Source organism: Capricornis sumatraensis, chromosome 18 (genome assembly GCF_032405125.1).
Source record: "Capricornis sumatraensis isolate serow.1 chromosome 18, serow.2, whole genome shotgun sequence".
NCBI classification, from domain to species: domain Eukaryota; kingdom Metazoa; phylum Chordata; class Mammalia; order Artiodactyla; family Bovidae; genus Capricornis; species Capricornis sumatraensis.
Genome location: NC_091086.1, coordinates 33,764,291 through 33,775,578, shown reverse-complemented (window position 1 = coordinate 33,775,578; position 11,288 = coordinate 33,764,291).

The window sequence follows — 11,288 nt, the reverse complement described above, 5'->3', positions numbered from 1 at the left end:
TAGGGGAGTTGGCCTTTGGATACAAATCTGCCCTCTTTCCATTTGCTAGCATCCAAAATAAAGCAAACTTTCCCTTCTACCAACCTCGCCTCCCGAATATTGGCTTTTGACCAGTGAGCAGCCAGACCCAACTTTCAATAACACTTCCAAGGGCTTAATTTATTTTTGTTAAGGAACTAATTACACTGCTGTGAGATTAGAAAACTTGAATAGCTATGGGGAACTCACTGTAACTCTTGTTTCTCCCCTTAGACGAAACACTTTGACAATGCTTTGGGCATGACATGGCTACTTAAGCTCTGGGATCCACTTGCCAAGGGAGCCATCTTTGATGTCTCAGCAACTAATGAGGCATGATTTTATATGTTTCCTTGAATTTCTCTGACAGTTTTCTTTTTTTCAATTTGGTTTTGTAGTTCTTTTGAATTCAAAGCTTTCACTTTTGTAAATACTTCTGAAGAGTAGCGACTTTGCCTGATTAATCATTATATTCTTAGTACACAGCACTATTTCTAATCCATAATACATGCTCAATAAAAATTGCAACCAAGTATGTATTTAATAAATAAATAAGCTTCAACATTTACCAACTTTCTTCACTGCTGCTGAAAGAGCTCCTCACATGAGAACAGGAATAAAAAGACATTTGATTCCCATTGCTTCTAATTTGCTATTTGAAGTAACAGATCCTGTGTTATACTGGGAAAGCCCTGCCATTCTAAGAGTTGCCATCACCATTTTCTGAACAGAAGACAGAAATCAAGGGTCCTCTTATAAGAGGTTTCTTACTTTCTTACATCTTAACCTCCATAAAGAAAATTGTTAGGTTGGCAAGGGAATTTCTGGAAAACGTAAATTTATAACTTACTTTTCTGTTTCTTGTTAATACATGTAAACATGATTATAGAGTTAAATAATTTTGAAAAATATACCAGGACATTTTAAAATATGGACTATAAGCCTTTAAGATGTAAGTTTCTTTGTAAGGAGATCATAGACTTTGGTGGTGACAGGTGATCCCAGGGCATAAAGAGAAGGTTCCTATAAAGACTAATGCTATTGGACTCCATCAATAGCTGCAAATATACTTAAATCTCTGATCTTCAATTACATTAGACTGTGATTGAAAGTTGTTTCAGAACATTCACTTCTTTGTACTTATTTTCTTCTATCATTAATTCAGATATAAAAGCCTCCCTAGGCTCTTTCTCCAGGCACCCCTCGCCTTCTTCACCTCTATCCACTCCACCACTTTCTCTTTCTCCTGTGTTTTACCTGCCATCTGGAACCACTTCCCTGCCTCTCTGGACTTAATTGACTCTTTTCAAATCGCATTTCTAGCCCCCATCTCTCCTGTCTGCCTTCTGACTCCTAACCTCACAGAAACAATCAGCCTCTTCTCGGGAGCCTGGCGGTTTCCCTCTGCTGAAGTTCTTGTCCTAACCAGCCTTTCCCGCTCTTCTCCACTCAAGTGGCTCTCTGTAATCTCTATGCTGTTGCTTGTTCCTTTATTTAAAGCTATTTAAAGAAGCAACTGCAAATGTCGTTGCATTGTTCCAGATACACATGTACATGCGTGCAAAGCCTATTTAATTGTGTTGCATCTTACATAATCAGTATGAGTCACTGAAGTAAAACCCATTAAGGAAAAATTACTCTCTAAGGAGATAGAATATTGCTCTTGGGTGACTTCCTCTTGGTCAGGAGGAAGAGACAGGCTTCCCTGATTCATAATTGGCTTTAAAGGCTTGGAGGATACATTTCAGATTGTGTCATTTTAACATGTGCAAAGACATAGAAATATTCAAAATTGGTACCTCCCTTGCAAACCCCTCCAAAAATTAAGATCTGCTTTTTGGAACTTTGATCTAAAATATTAAAAGTGATTAAAAATAAAACAAAAAGATATTGTAAGTTAAAACAATTTAAAAAATCTATCCTGTATAAAAATATCAGCTGAACCTAATTACTCAATGTTAGTATTAAAAGAATACAATCTCTTTGAAGTTTTAGTATGAGAAAAAATATGTTGGACAATGAAAAAAAAAAAAATACTGCTACGCTACCTTAACTTAAAATCTATAAATATCCTCTTCTGAGTATTAAAATATTAATATAGTTTGAAAATCTATAATGAGGTTCTGTTTTCATCTTAGAAAAATTCTTTAGTCCTCATGTTCAGTTCTTTACCAATGTGCTGCTGCTGCTGCTGCTAAGTCACTTCAGTCGTGTCCGACTCTGTGCGACCCCATAGACGGCAGCCCACCAGGCTCCCCCAGCCCTGGGATTCTCCAGGCAAGAACACTGGAGTGAGTTGCCATTTCTTTCTCCTATCAATGTGCAAGACAGCTAAAATAGCACTTGCCAATGGTCACTGGAATATCAAAGAACTCACAGAATCCTTTACAATGTCAGTTTTGATAAGAGCAGTTCTCATATTTTTGGAAGCTGCCATAGATGATCAGGACATTCTGACTCAAATATCAAGCCTCTCACAGAAACCCAAGTTAGCTGTAACAAGAACACTAAAGAAGTGTCATATTTCAAAAAAATTAAATCTTTAATAAATTTTGCCTTCAGTTTTTCAGTAAAATAAAATCTTTTCAGGTTCACATTCAAGGTTATTTGCATTAACTTTCTGATGAACAAAATAGTCACTGAGAAATATGAGCAATTTCTTCTATGATTATTAGATTAATTTAGGAAACACTTATTGTCAAGCATAAATGTTAGTGACTAGAGATTTCTAAAACACCTTTCCAGCCTCAAAGATGCTGTAGTCTATTGAGAAAGGGAAATTTGCATGGGTTACGAATAATAAACCCTAGCAGTTATAAGATTAATATGCCAAAATGTGACAACATTCAGAAAGCCAACATATTAATTTAAATTCCTGAGATAAATCTATCCTGCTAATCAATTCATAAAGCATAATATTTACAACAGACCAGGTCGCAGTGGCTCTTTAGTGAAAGTTCAGTCCATGCCTGGCTGAAATGAGGTGTTTAATACACATTCTAGGAAGTGACAGTGTAGTTCTATCGAGCATATATCAGTTTTGTATTATTTCTATATTTTTTGTGTTATCCAAGATAACACTTTTTGCCCTTCATCTTTGTGGATTACATGAAAGGAAAATAAGATTTTATTTGACTGGGTAGCTCTTTGCGCACAGATGGGCGATGCTGTCTTCTGCTGGCATATTAGCTCTATTTGTGATAGAAATGTCTCCAACATTTTTTAAAAAAATGGTAGGCTTGTTACAGGATAACACAGAGTGCTATCATCAGCTCTCATCAGGGCAAAGCAGATGTTCCTCAGCCTTGTGTATCCCCACCTGCAGTACCCTGGATGCCCCAGACCACAAGACACACGGTTGAGAGGTCCTAATGTCTGTCACTTGTACTCTCGAAGTGTAGCACCTATTATCCTTTGTCTGCTTGAGACAGTCACATGAAGGGGAAGCAGAGTATGAAAGCCAAATAGAAGAAAGGCAACTGAATTCAGGAGACATCTCTTTACAGCTTCAGAGAAGTCAGTATTTAAGCCAGACATTTGGTGCCTCGGTTTTCATTCAAAATTTACGACAGACTCTTACACAGATAAATGATTGCCCTGACAAGACCCTCTGGGACACTAAGCTATTATTTATAATTATTGTTCAAGTGTGCTTTTCAAATTGAAGGTCTGCTTGTACCTGCCAGAAATCTATTTTCAAAGAACTTTACTTAATTAATTCAACTCATGTTTGTGTAGTAACAAAATTCTTTAAAATATTTAAACTATAAATAAAAATAGGGTGGAAAACAGCTGATAGAAAATGACCATAATTGATTTTGCAAAAGTTGAATAAACTAAAATGATACATTTAATCAGGACAAATATTATGTGGTAGGTCATGCTTATAACCTTTTTTTAATTGTAGAAAAGAAAAGCTACTTGTCATTCTAGTTATATTATTTCTACTTTAAATTATTTCTCTTGATTCAGTTTCCATGCTAATGTAAAATCAAAAGATAACAAACTGTTAGGAATTCTGAAAGGGCAAATTATAAAAAGGAAAACTAAGTAAGAGATTTAGGAATCTGAGAATTCTTTATTTAAAACATTGACTATAAATATATCAATGCACTTTTACTGGATTATCTCTCATTAGAAAAACAGTTTCATATTTGGCAAATCTTTTGATAAAGTTATAGTGGACTTGAATGGAATGGATATAATTTAATTTTGATCTGTAATTAACCTATTTTATTATTTGTTGTCAGAAAAATATCTGTGTATTGGAACTAAGTATTTGGAATACAATTTTAATTTGTAAATGATGTCTTAACAAAATCAAAAAATGTACATTAGTCCATTTGTATAACTTTATACAACATTACACAAAGAAAACATAATTTAGGTAAATGGGAAATTAATCATATAGAATAAATTTTAGACAATCTCTTAATTTGTTGTTATGCTCTAAAATATTCACATTTGTATAATTTTTTCATATATTTTAATTACCTTAACAAATGAAACATGCATATTTTCATTTTAAAATAGTTATATTTTTTCATCTCTATTGGGATAGTAACTTAACTGATTTTTTAATTTAAAATATTATTTGAATATAAATTTTAAATTAGTACAAAAATCTAAAATCATATTAAATCAAATAGCTAAAAAATATAATCATTGACTTTTTGCTATATGATAAAAGTGATCTTCACAAAAGTGGAAGATATGTGGGAAATCCCAACAGTGGTAAGCATAGAAACTAAATATTGACACATACTTGATTGATTTACTGAATAAAAACCCATTACCAGCTTCTTGCTCTACTCTGTTTCAGCAAGCTTCAGTTTCAGTTCAGTTTGGTCCAGTCGCTCAGTCGTGTCCGACTCTTTGCGACCCCATGAATCGAAGCACGCCAGGTCTCCCTGTCCATCACCAACTCCCGGAGTTCACTCAGACTCACGTCCATCGAGTCCGTGATGCCATCCAGCCATCTCATCCTCGGTCGTCCCCTTCTCCTCCTGCCCCCAATCCCTCCCAGCATCAGAGTCTTTCCCAGTGAGTCAACTCTTTGCATGAGGTGGCCAAAGTACTGGAGTTTCAGCTTCAGCATCATTCCTTCCAAAGAACACCCAGGACTGATCTCCTTTAGAATGGACTGGTTGGATCTCCTTGCAGTCCAAGGGACTCTCAAGAGTCTTCTCCAACACCACAGTTCAAAAGCATCAATTCTTCGGCACTCAGCCTTCTTCAGTAACATTGTTACCAGAAGAGACTGAAACATGTAATACATTGATGTATTCTGTCCTTTCTGTCGGAGTTTCCTGTTCTCTTTTCTAATAAGAAGCTGATGATTTTCCCTTTGACTCTTGATTGTGGTAAAATGAGCTATTTTTTCATATGAATGTTATTATTCTCTTCTATTGTGAATGAGTCCCCATTTACCCATTGAGTCATATGCTTGATCTTTTGTCAATAATTTTAGTTTCTATGCTTACCACTGTTGGGATTTCCCACATATCTTGATTGCAGAAGTCAATCATAACCAAAATTTAATTGACTAATTGAACCTGTATATACATTCAATTAAATATCATTCATGTAGTTATAATGAAAATATGGATGTCTAAAATGATTTCAAATTAAGACTTGATACTAGGAGAATATGAATGTAATTCAAAAATCTATAGACATGTAAAGGAATGTTGGAACACAGAATTTAGAATCTATTGTAGATTTTTGATATTCAATATATTTTTAGATGTTTGTTTTACAGCAGTACATTGTCTAGGAGTCATTACTGATTATACAGTCCATGGAATTCTGCAGGCCAGAATACTGGAGTGGGTAGCCTTTCCCTTCTCCAGGGGATTTTCCCAACCCAGGGATCAAACCCAAGTCTCCTGCATTGCAGGTGGATTCTTTACCAGCTGAGCCATAAGGGAAGTCCCCAGAAAGGGGACTCAATACATCCATCATCAATATATTGACTGAGGTAACTTTTTCTGAAGGTCCATGGATTTATCAAGGATTGTTCTGATATAAAGTATTAGGTAGATCTCTTCCCACTCCTGGCAAATGTCTTTTGGACTTCAATATCAATGATTATTTTATGCAATTGTTTTTGGAAGTATCTTGATTTATGTAGACCTTTATAATAATAACTGATTTCAGTAAGTTATTTACAATTTTTTTCATAAGGAATTTCATAAGGAATAAAAGGTGCTTACTCCTTGGAAGGAAAGTTATGGCCAGCCTAGACAGCATATTGAAGAGCAGAGACATTACTTTGCCAACAAAGGTCCTCTAGTCAAAGCTATGGTTTTTCCAGTGGTCATGTATGGATGTGAGAGTTGAACTATAAAGAAAACTGAGTGCCGAAGAATTGATGATTTTTAACTGTGGTGTTAGAGAAGACTCTTGGGAGTCCCTTGGACTGCACAGAGATCCAACCAGTTCATCCTAAAGGAGATAAGTCCTGGGTGTTCATTGGTAGGACTGATGTTGAAGCTGAAACTCCAATACTTTAGCCACCTGATGCAAAGATTTGAAAAGACCCTGATGCTGGGAAAGATTGAGGGCAGGAGGAGAAGGGGACAACAGAGGATGAGATTGTTGGATGGCATCACCAACTAAATGGACATGGGTTTGGGTGGACTCCGGGAATTGGTGATGGACAGGGAGGCCTGGCGTGCTGCAGTTCATGCACTCGCAAAGAGTTGGACATGACTGAGCAACTAAACTGAACTGAACTCATAAGGAATTTAGTCTTCTATATCAGAAAATTTTTCCTATTTAAATTATTGCAATAAATTACTTTGTTAGTCAAACAATAAAGGATCTATAGGTGGTTGAGCAGTAAAGAATCCTGCTGTCAAGCAGGGTTCAATCCCTGAGTGGGGAAAATCTCCTAGAGAAGAAATGGCAACCTATTCCATTATTGTTGCCTGGAAAATCCCATGGGAAGAGGAATCTGATGAGCTACAGTTCATGGGGTTGCAAAGAGTCAGAACATGACTTAGGGACTAACCAACAACAACCAACAAAATTAAATTACTTTTCTCTGAGAGGAGAAAGTCTGTATTATAAAGACCATACAAAACACATGATTTTCAGATTTTAGATTTCAAAGTCTAATAATCAGCCTTCTTCACTTTATCTACAAAACACTAATGGTTTGTTGTACTATGTACAAATCATACTGTGGTTTCTTTTTTCTAGTGCTAAAATTAGAGACAAAGATAAAACAAGGTGAATGTTCAACCTTGTTGAACATTGATCACTAGAAGCTGATCGCTAGAAGTGGTGGCTAACTAGTTATAATTATGTAAATGCTAAAGGTTAATCTGCTATCTATTGATTTAGGATAACATATTTTCATAATGTAGGTGAGTTATCGTCACATCAAGGGAGCTGCATAACACAGCAGTAATAAGATTTCTCAGTGTTAAATTCCCTAAAATAATCTAGAATCATTAGCAAATATCAACCCAATAAAAACCTATAAAAACGTAAATGTGTCAAATCAACATAATGGCAACACGATCGAAGACAGAAGTCCACTGGGGAAGAATTAATAGTTTATAGTTTGTTCTCAACAAAGCCCATTTCTGTATAACTATGTGACTTTTCTTATAAATGCCAAGATCAGCTTTAGTATAAATCTCATATCACCTTTATTCTCTTTGGAATTTATATTTTTCATTAATGGATAAAGACTGAGGGAAATATGCAGTTTAAGTATACTAAATGCATTAAAATTATTTTAATTAGATTGGTCAAGTAAATGTTTCTAATCTACTAAAATGATTACATGTATAGCATTTAAAATCACATTTGTATTTCAGAATAGCACTCAAATTACCCAGACAAGTTATTAAGTTAGTGCATAAGATTTCCTAACAAACTCTCTAAAGATTAGAGAAAACATAAAACTGTATCTACATATTAAAATATATATGTGTACAGTCATAGTATATTTAAATATATTTAATATTTATTTCCATAAAATTTGATACTTTATAAAATATGTTTAATAATTTTAATAAACTTATGCTTTTACCACATTTATTATTTAAAAATAATTTCAACATTTTTGTGATAATTGCCATATCCTTCTCCAGGGGATCTTCCTGACAAAAGAAGATTCTGTAACATCTGAGTCATCAGGCAAACCCTTATTTTCACCAGTCATGTATATAACCATAGATACGACACATTTTGTGTGTGATTTCTCATGTGATATCTTTCTGTAAATTGTATAAAAGAAGGCTTGTTGGGCCCTTGCATGGTACATGCTGTATCTTTAATATATATAAAATATTAATAAAACTGTTTTTTATCCCATGAAAGAGTCACTGGCCTTTAAAACAATACTTCCAATTTTAAAATTAACTGATATTTCTTTTTAATAAATTGCCAACTATCTGAAGCGAAATTTATATACACAGTAAATAAGTAAAAAATAGATATCTTGCATGAGAGTATGAAATATTTTCTAAGTCAATGATAAAAGAAAAAAATGGAATATTATTTGGGAGTAGAAAGAAGTAATTATACATATTTCAACATAAATGAACTTCAAAACACTATAAGTGAAAGAAGCCAGTCATTAAAGACCACATGGTCTAAATTCCATTTATATGAATTTTCTGGAATGAGCAAATTTATAGAGACAGAAAAAACATTAGTAGTTGTCACAGAACAGGAGAAAGTAAATAGGGAGTGGCTGCTAATCAGTTTAGTTTAATTCAGTCGCTCAGTCGTGTCCTACTCTTTGCAACCCTATGCACTGCAGCATGTCAGGCTTCCCTGTCCATCACCAACTCCTGGAACTTGCTCGAGCTCACATCCATCAAGTCAGTGATGCAATCAAACCATCTCATCCTTTACCGTCCCCTTCTCCTCCTCCTCCCTTCAATCTTTCCCAGCATCAAGGTCTTTCCCAATAAGTCAGTTCTTCGCATCAGGTAGCCAAAGTACTGGAGCTTCAGCTTTAGCCTCAGTCCTTCCATTTAATATTCAGGACTGATTTTCTTTAGGTTTGACTGATTTGATCTTCTTGCAGTCCAGGGGACTCTCAAGAGTCTTCTCCAAAGCCACAATTCAAAAGTATCAATTCTTCGGCATTCAATTTTCTTTATAGACCAACTCTCACATCCATGCATGACTACTGGAAAAACCATAGCTTTGACTAGAGGGACATTTGTCGGTAAAGTCTCTGCTTTTTAATATGCTGTCTAGGTTTATCATAGCTTTTATTTCAAGGAGCAAGGGTCTTTTAACTTCAAAGCTGCATTTACCATCTGCAGTGATTTTGGAGCCCAAGAAAATTAAATCTCTCACTGTTTCCATTGTTTCCCCCATCTATTTGTCATGAAGTGATAGAATTGGATGCCATGATCTTAATTTTTTGAATGTTGAGTTTTAAGCTAACTTAATCACTCTCTTCTTTGACTTTCATTGAGAGGCTCTTTAGATCCTCTTCGCTTTCAGACATAGGAGTGATATCATCTGCATATCCGAGGCCATTGATATTTCTCCAGGCAATCTTGATTCCAGCTTGTGCTTCATCCAGCCCAGCATTTTACATGATGTATTCTGAATATAAGTTAAATAAACAAGGTGATAGTATACAACCTTGACATAGTCCTCTCCAAATTTGGAACCAGTGTGTTGTTCCATGTCCAGTTCTACCTTTTGCTTTTTGACTTGCATACAGGTTTCTCAGGAGGCAGGTCAGATGGCCTGGTATTCCCATCTCTAAGAATTTTCCAGTTTGTTGTGATCCATACAGTCAAAGGCTTCGGTGTAGTCAACAAAGCAGTAGATGTTTTCCTGGAACTCTTGCATTTTCTATGATTCAACAGATGTTGACAATTTGATCTCTGGTTCCTCTGCATTTTCTAAATACAGCTTGAATATCTGGTAGTTCTCAGTTCACGTACTGTTGAAACCTCACCTGGAGAATTTTGAGTTTTACTTTGCTAGCGTGTGAGATGAGTGCAGCTGTGTGGTAGCTTGAACATTTGTTGGCATTCCCTTTCTTTGGGATTGGAATGAAAACCGACCTTTTCAGTCCTGTGGCCACTGCTGAGTTTTCCAAATTTGCTGGCATATTGAGTGCAGCACTTTCACAGCATCATCTTCCAGGATTTGAAACAGCTCAACTGGAATTCCTTCACCTCCACTAGCTTTGTTGATAGTGTTGCTTCCTTAGGCCCCACTTGATTTCACATTCCAGGATGTCTGGCTCTAGGTGAATAATCACACCATCTTGGTTATCTGGTTCTTGAAGATCTTTTTTGTAGAGTTCTTCTGTGTATTCTTGCCACCTCTTCTTAATATCTTCTGTTTCTGTTAGGTCCATAGAGACTAGGAGAAAGTAGGCAGGGAGTATCTGCTAATGGATATGTTTTGTGTGTGTGTGGCGGGGTGGGGGTTGGGGGCAGGTTGGAGGTAGTTAAATGTCCTAAAATTAAATAGTGATGTTGCATAATTCTGTAAGTATGTTGAAAGTCACTGAATCACACACTTTAAAAGAATGGATTTTATGATAGGTGAATATCTCAATAAAGCTGCTATTTAAAAATAATTTTAAAATCACCAATATTCTTTTGCTTTTAATCTATGTTGATAATAATATATACTAAGGTGGTTTTTTCTAGCTTTTATTAATGCTGTGTTAGAGTTACTTTTTTTAGTTAAATAACTTTGAGAGGTTCATTTCATTTGCTATTAGCTAGAAAACAATCTTTTTAAAATTAAGGACTGATAAATGTGTCAAACTAAGTAAGTTTGTACTTGTGTGAAATTATATAATCAATTTTAGAATCAAGTATAGAATGGCTATTTCTATTCAAAAATTGTTTGTTCAGATGTTTTATCCACCTTTTAATTAAGTTGTTTCCCTATTGTGAGTTTTAAAGAGTCTGTTGTATATTTTGGATAGAATTCCTTTATCAGATTTGTGTTTTGTCAAATTTTCTCCAAATCTGGAGCTTGTATATGCATTCTTTTAACAGTGCCTTTCACAAAGCAGGAGTGTTTAATTTTAATAAAGTTTGATTTAACAATTTTTTTTCATGAAGCATACTATTTTGGTGTCTGAACAAACATCTCAATAAGAAGATATACAATTGACAACAAACATATAAAAAGAGGGTTAACATCATATGTGATTAGGGATTTTCAAAAGAAAATAGTAAGAGATATCACTGCATATCTATGTGTGTGCAGTTCTCAGTCATGTGAGCACAGTATTTGCGACCCCATAGACTGTGGCC